General features: G+C 41.3%; 1 protein-coding gene across 6 annotated transcripts in view; it reads left to right on the forward strand.

Annotated features, from left to right (window-relative positions):
• LOC146405885 (uncharacterized) overlaps nucleotides 1–6225 on the forward strand; it is a 35426-nt gene extending 29201 nt beyond the window's left edge. For 4 of the 6 annotated variants that reach the window (XM_085022045.1, XM_085022031.1, XM_085022083.1 and 1 more), the window contains one exon: nucleotides 5906–6225. The gene's annotated coding sequence lies outside the window, so the exon portion shown is untranslated. Of the gene's footprint in view, nucleotides 1–5847 lie in introns of all 6 variants that reach the window. The other 2 variants (XM_085022037.1, XM_085022079.1) reach the window with 1 other exon arrangement.
• Nucleotides 6226–7124: the final 899 nt, after the last annotated feature.

Here is a 7124-nt window from a genome sequence, read left to right on the forward strand (position 1 = left end):
TAATTACCTTATAATAAATTAATAGGTTCAACCATGTGAAATTGCCACTTCTTTAGGTCAAAATGATCAAGTATTGATTATTTCATTTGTTCCAACTTAATAGAAAAGTGGGATTACTCAGGCAAAGGAAATTATGAAGGCATATGGCAAGTTCTATTGAATTGCCCTCTTAAAAGATTACATTTTGAATTTCATAGACTGTGAGTGCCTGATTCTTTTCATTCTCATCAGCACTGACTATTGATATATTGAAATCATGGTTAGTTCGGTGGGAGAAAATCACGTCGTTGTTTTAATTTACATTTGTTTTAAAAACAAGAGTGTTTAAATGTTTAAGATCTTTGACCATTTGTATTTTTTGTTTTGTGAATTTGCTATTTTTCCATTTGTTTACTGGTGTTTTTATCATCACAAAATTTACTCTTTAACTGTTGACCCAATTTGTCTTTTGATTTCATTGTGCTTATTTTACTTTTTTATTTCTTTATATATATATTTTTTCTAATGTACAGCATGGTGACCCAGTTACACATACATGTATACATTCTTTTTTCTCGCATTATGTGTTCCATCATAATTGACTAGAGTTCCCAGTGCTGCACAGCAGGATCCCGTTGCTAATCCATCCCGAAGGCAACATCCTGCATCTATTGACCCCAAGCTCCCAGTCCCTCCCACTCCCTCCCCTTCCCCCTTGGCAACCACAAGTATATTCTCCAAGCCCATGATTTTCTTTTCTGTGGAAAGGTTCATTTGTGCCATATATTAGATTACAGATATATGTGATATAGTATTTGTCTTTCTCTTTCTGACTTACTTCACTCAGAATGAGAGTCTCTAGTTCCATCCATGTTGCTGCAAATAGCATTATTTTGTTCTTTTTCATGGCTGAGTAGTATTCCATTGCGTATATATACCACATCTTCCTGATCCAATCATCTGTCAGTGGACATTTGGGTTGATTCCATGTCTTGGCTATTGTGAATAGTGCTGCAAGTAACATGCAGGTGCTTGTGTCTTTTTTAAGCAGATTTTGTCCAGATATATGCATGATTTTGGTGCATGGTCATATGGTAGTTCTATGTATAATTTTCTAAGGTACCTCCATACTCTTCTCCATAGTGGTTGTACCAGCTTACATTCCCACCAACAGGGCAAAAGAGTTCCCTTTTCTCCACACTCCCTCCAGCATTAGTTATTTTGGACTTATGAATGATGGCCATTCTGACTGGTGTGAGGTGGTATCTCATGGTAGTTTTGATTTGCATTTCTCTAATAATCAGTGATGTTGAGCATTGTTTCAAGTCCTTGTTGGCCATCTGTATTTCTTCCTTGGAGAAAAGTCTATTCAGGTCCTTTGCCCATCTTTCAGTTGGGTTTTTGGGTTTTTTGCTCTTGTTTGTATATGTATAAGTTTGTATATTCTAGAGATTAAGCCCTTGTCGGTTGCATCATTTGAAACTATTTTCTCCCATTCTGTAAGTTGTCTTTTTGTTTTCTTTTTGGTTTCCTTTGCTGTGCAAAAGCTTGTCAGTTTGATTAGGTCCCACTGGTTTATTTTTGCTCTTATTTCTGTTGCTTAGGGAGACTGACCTGAGAAAACATTTGTAAGGTTGATGTCAGAGAATGTTTTGCCTATGTTCTCTTCTAGGAGTTTGATGGTGTCTTGTCTTATATTTAAGTCTTTCAGACATTTCGAGTTTATTTTGGTGCACGGTGTGAGGGTGTGTTCTAGTTTCATTGATTTGCATGCAGCTGTCCCACTGTTATTCAACATAACATTGGAAGTCCTAGCCACAGCAATCAGACAAACAAAAGAAATAAAAGGCATCCAAATAGGAAGAGAAGAGGTAAAACTATCACTGTATGCAGATGACATGATATTATATATAGAAAACCCTAAGACCTCCACCCAAAAACTACTTGAACTGATCAACAAATTCAGCAAAATAGGATATAAGATTAACATTCAGAAATCAGTCACATTTCTGTATACTAATAATGAAATATTAGAAAAGGAAAACAGAAATGCAATACCTTTTTAAATTGCACCTCAAAAAATCAAATACCTGGGAATACACCTGACCAAGGAGGTAAAGGACTTATATGCCGAGAACTATAAAGCAATCAAGGAAATTAAAGAAGGTGTAAAGAAATGGAAAGATACTCCATGCTCCTGGGTTGGGAGAATTAATATTGTAAAAATGGCCACACTACCCAAAGCAATCTACAGATTCAATGCAGTCCCTATCAAATTACCCATGGCATTTTTCACAGAACTAGAACAGACAATCCAAAAATTTATATGGAACCACAAAAGACTCAGAATTGCCAAAGCAATCCTGAAGAACAACAAACAAGCAGGAGGCATCTCTCTCCCAGACTTCAGGCAATGTTACAAAGCCACAGTAATCAAAACAGTGTGGTACTAGTACCAAAACAGACAGACAGACCAATGGAACAGAATAGAGAACTCAGAAATAAACCCAGACACCTTTGGTCAATTAATCTTTGACAAAGGAGGAAAGAGTATAAAATGGGAAAAAGACAGCTTTTCAGCAAATATTGCCAGTAAACCTGGACAGCTGCTTATTTTACTTTTTGATGATTTTATCTATATATAGTCAAACCTTTATTTCCTTAATGATTAGATAAATATTTACCTACTTCCCTTTATTTTATATTTTTTAAATGTTGAACTGTTTTCCCATATTCAACTTATTTTAGAGTATGTTCTGCCTGGTGTGAACTATGCATTTAATGTATTTTTTTCTAGCAGTTAACAAACTTGCCACTGCACTCATTAGAGTATATTTCCCAATTGATCTGAAATATCAAATGATCTGAAAGGCAGTATGTATCCCAATTTATCTTGAAGTGTTCAGTTCTCACACTGATGGTATTGAAATATTCCATTATGTGGGCCCTTTTATGTGATCTATGCCATACTGTTTTGATGCCATTCGGCTTTGATTTTATTATTTATTTTAGCAACTCTCTCTTGGAAGAAAGAATCTCCTTTTCAAAATTTCTTTGAATATTTTTCTTTCTTAGAATTATCTTATCAATTTGCTAAAGAATCCATTGTAATCAATTTATAAAATTAGTACAATTTAGTAAAAACCATAGTAAATTGATAAACTAATTTGAGGCAAATAGTTTTTTCAACTTTCTGTTGCCATGCATATATATATATATATATATATATATATATATATATATACACACACACACATTTTTAATTTCAGTAATATTTTATGACCTTCAGAAAAGTATTTCAGTTGTGTGTGTATATATACACATACATATACATACATATATCTTATATTTGTTAACTTGTCCTAATTCATTTTATAATTGCATTCTATTATGAATAGCAAAATTATGGAATTTGTGTATGGAAACTAAATTGATTTGCTTCTGGGTGAGCACTCATAGACATTACTGCTGAAACTTTCTCAGTAACTGCCAACCAGCAGCTTCCAATAAGCTCTAGCATGATAGACAAAATCTCATGGAGAAACGTGCCATCAGCCAGCCTGGACTCTGGGTGATGCATTGAGCCTCAGCCTCACAGGAGATGCTGCCAACCAGGTGTCACAGGTGTGACTTGGAGACCATTGCAAAGCTCAGCTTGTGGCCGCTGCAATTCTGGCTGCACAGATTTACTCTCCTGGCGTTGCAAAACAGCTCTCCAAAGAGGAAGCCAATATAAACACACAGAGCTAGAGAGGTGAGGCGATGGAGTGTTCTGTGCTTCCTGCCAGTGAGCTGAAATGGCTCCAGGCACATTGTTCATTTCCCATACAGAAACTGTAGCTCCATAAAAGTCAGTGTTTAGAAGCTTAAACACAACAATCTCTTATTCTTGCAACTAAACTCTGTGGTTTCAAGGTAAAGAGGCTCGAGAAGCTCAGCTAAAAGGTAACCATTTTGTGGAGTTCCCGTTGTGGCTCAGCAGTAAAAAACCCAACTAGTATTCGTGAGAACGTGGGTTCAATCCCTGGCCCCTCTCAGTGGGTTAAGGATCCAGCATTGCCGCGAGCTGTGTTGCAGGTCGAAGACGCAACTCGGATCTGGCATTGCTGTGGCTGTGGCTGTGGCCGGCAGCTGAGGCTCCGACTGGACTCTTAGCCTGGGAACTTTCATATGCCATGGGTGCAGCCCTAAAAATAAAAGGTAATCATTTTATGGATGTACCTGAGCAATAACAGCCTCGGCCACACAGGGAGTTAAGGGCAGCCCTGCTCTGGGCGCACAGTGCGGCAGACCTGGAGGAGGCAGGCAATGTCCACACTGCCTGTGTGTCTGTATTAGCATCTCTTGTCGCACCTCACACCCTTGCGGCGTGGCAAGGCTCTCTGAAGCCCACGGGGGCCTGTCCTATTTTCTGTCACCCATTGCTTTCCCTTGAGGGGGGACTACGGGGTCAAGGTCACGACAGAAACACACGGAGCTCTCCAAACACCTTGAAACAAGAGATCAGAGCTTTTACATGTGTGCTTAAAATCCACAGCCACCCTTACATGGGTCCCTTCCATGAACCACGTGTGTGGTGTCAACAACCCACACTTGGGAGCAACGAACAGAGCTCCACTCACCTGTATGGTTGTGAATCTTATGTCAGCATGACCAGGTGTCGGCTGTTCAGTCAGCTGTGAGTCTAGGCGTGACTGTGCGGGAGTTTCTGGAAGAGCAGACTGAGTAAAGTGGATCTTCCTTGGAGCGGGTGGGCCCTTCCAGTCCTCAGCCAGGGGAGAGAGAACTCCCTCTCTCTGCCTGTGAGCTGGGGTGTGTCTCCCGCTGCCCCTTGGACTAGAATCACTCCAGGTCTCCTCCTCCCCTTGGACCAGAATCACACCGGGTCTCCTGCTGCCCTTGGACTAGACTCACACCGGGTCTCCTCCTGTCCTTGGACTGGGCTCACACCGGGTCTCCTGCTGCCCTTGGACTGGCCTCACACTGGGTCTTCTGCCCATGGACTGGGCTCACGCCATGAGTGTTCCTGGTCCTTAGCCTTTCTCCACACCTGGCTCACCACTGGATCTCCACTCTCTGGCCTCCAAACACACAACCTGTTCTCCTGGGCCTCCAGCTCCATCACGGGGCATAGCCTCCGTAATTGTGTGATTTGGTTCCTTATGACAGATTTAATGGCTCTGTTTCTCTGGAGAACCTTGACTAAGACACAACCCAAAAAACACAACACAGCCCCAAATGGAGCCTAAGTGAGGTACATGCAGGAGGGAATCCCATAAAATATAAGCTCTCAAACAGAAGTTACACACGGCACAAGGAAATCAGTGGATGAAGAAACCCAATGTGAAACAGACCAAACAAATCAGAGAGCAAACTGCCAGAGGGTAACAGAAGAGGTGAATGAAATTGTGAAATTAAGATATTTGCAGATACATGCAGTTACAAATTATCACTCTTAGAAGTGTGAACTCCTGTGTGAGGGTGGTAGAACTTTTGCTGGCATTCCATTGCAGTGCAGTGGGCGAAGGGTCCAGCATTATCACTGCGGTGGCTCGGGTCACTGTTGTGGTGTGGTTTTGATCCCTGACCCAGGAACTTCCACACGCACAAGTGCTTTAAAAAGAGAGAAAGAGGGAGAGAGAGAGAGAAAAAAAAAAAACCTTTACTGAAAGAAATACCAAAGGATGTACTTCAGGAAGAAAACAGTGAACCCAAAGAATGGGTGAATGAAATCATAAAGCAAGCATGTTAGCAAATCTAATTAAGTAGGGACTTAACTTTACATATGTTTAAAAATCTTAGCATCTACAGCAATTCGGAGCTAAAATTCCAGAGAAGCATATGGGATTCGAGGATTTCACTTCTAAGGAATATTAAAGATTGAATGTTACAACTTGGGTACATATGTGGTTTTTTCTTTTTCTAGAGAGGAAATCCATAGCTTCCATCAGACTCTCAAAGGGGCTGGGACCCCAAAAGAAAGTGAAGATCCATTGTCCTGGGGCTTGAGGTCATGCACGACACAGCCCAGTCCAGACTTCTCGGAGCCGCCTCAGACTCAGAAGACACTCCAGTCCTCACGCCCCTTCCTCCTGGTGTCTCCTCAGGGTCATCCAGCTTGAAGGGGTGGAGAGAGCCTACACCTGTGACAAGGACAAGTCATGGTCTGTGTGAGGCCATGTGACTGACCACAACCTGAGCCCAAACCCTAAAAGGAGCTAAAAATGAAAAAATTAGTCCAACAAATAATTTCATCCAGTTCCTTTCAAACAGGTGGTGAGATTTTTCTCTGTAACCAATACCATACATAATTTTGCAGGAAATAATTCTCAGCCTCAGGTTCCTATGGCCAAAAGGATTCCGAACTATGGTAAAATTAAAATAGATGAAGAGAGACTGGGGTCTCTGCTGGCACAATACGAGCAGGCTCCTTCAGCAAATTTGCTCACTACTAACTGAACCAAGTGGAAATATATCAAATCTGCGGACATTCAGCAACCTCATCAACCTAGAGCTAAATTTCTGCAGCAAGAAACAGCTGCTAAGAGAGTTCAAACTATGCAATGACCACTTCGCTTTATTTCCTGTTGAACTGATTGATTTTTCAATGGAACTACAAGTCGTGGCGAGTTTGATGGCAGCAATCATTGTTCGGCATTCTCTGCCGGCCCCTCTCCGCTGCAGGAGAGAATTCTGACCCTGTAGCTGGGCTCAGCCCTGCAACCAGCTTTGCCCCCTGACTTCAGTGGCTGTGATGCAAGCAGAAGCCTTGCATCCATTGGTTTATTTGCTTCACATGCTCTGCTGATTGGCCAGAATAATGTCTTCTGCTGCCTGGCCCAGCCCAGCCCACTGTGCAGAACTGAAGTAAACACGAGCTGCTGGAAACTGGTGGTGAGGGAGCCTTCTTACGCTTCTTTATTATGGCTGCAACTGGTGAAGAAATTCCTGTTTGCTTCTCTTGCAAATCAAAAAAGTCACCCCAGCTAAGAAACACCTTTGAAAATCTGGGCTTTGACACGTGGGTTATTTTAGAGTTGTTTGCTCTCAAAACAGGAGAGATTGTCATCTGCCTGAAAACCAGATTCAGAGCAATACTAAACACGAAACCTTTGTAAACACCCAGCACAGATTTATAATTGATG

The sequence above is a fragment of the Sus scrofa genome, chromosome 1 (assembly GCF_054392235.1).
Source record: "Sus scrofa isolate SSC_HxYL_T2T_F1_AM1 chromosome 1, Sscrofa_HxYL_maternal_Yorkshire_Landrace_v2.0, whole genome shotgun sequence".
Taxonomy (NCBI): domain Eukaryota; kingdom Metazoa; phylum Chordata; class Mammalia; order Artiodactyla; family Suidae; genus Sus; species Sus scrofa.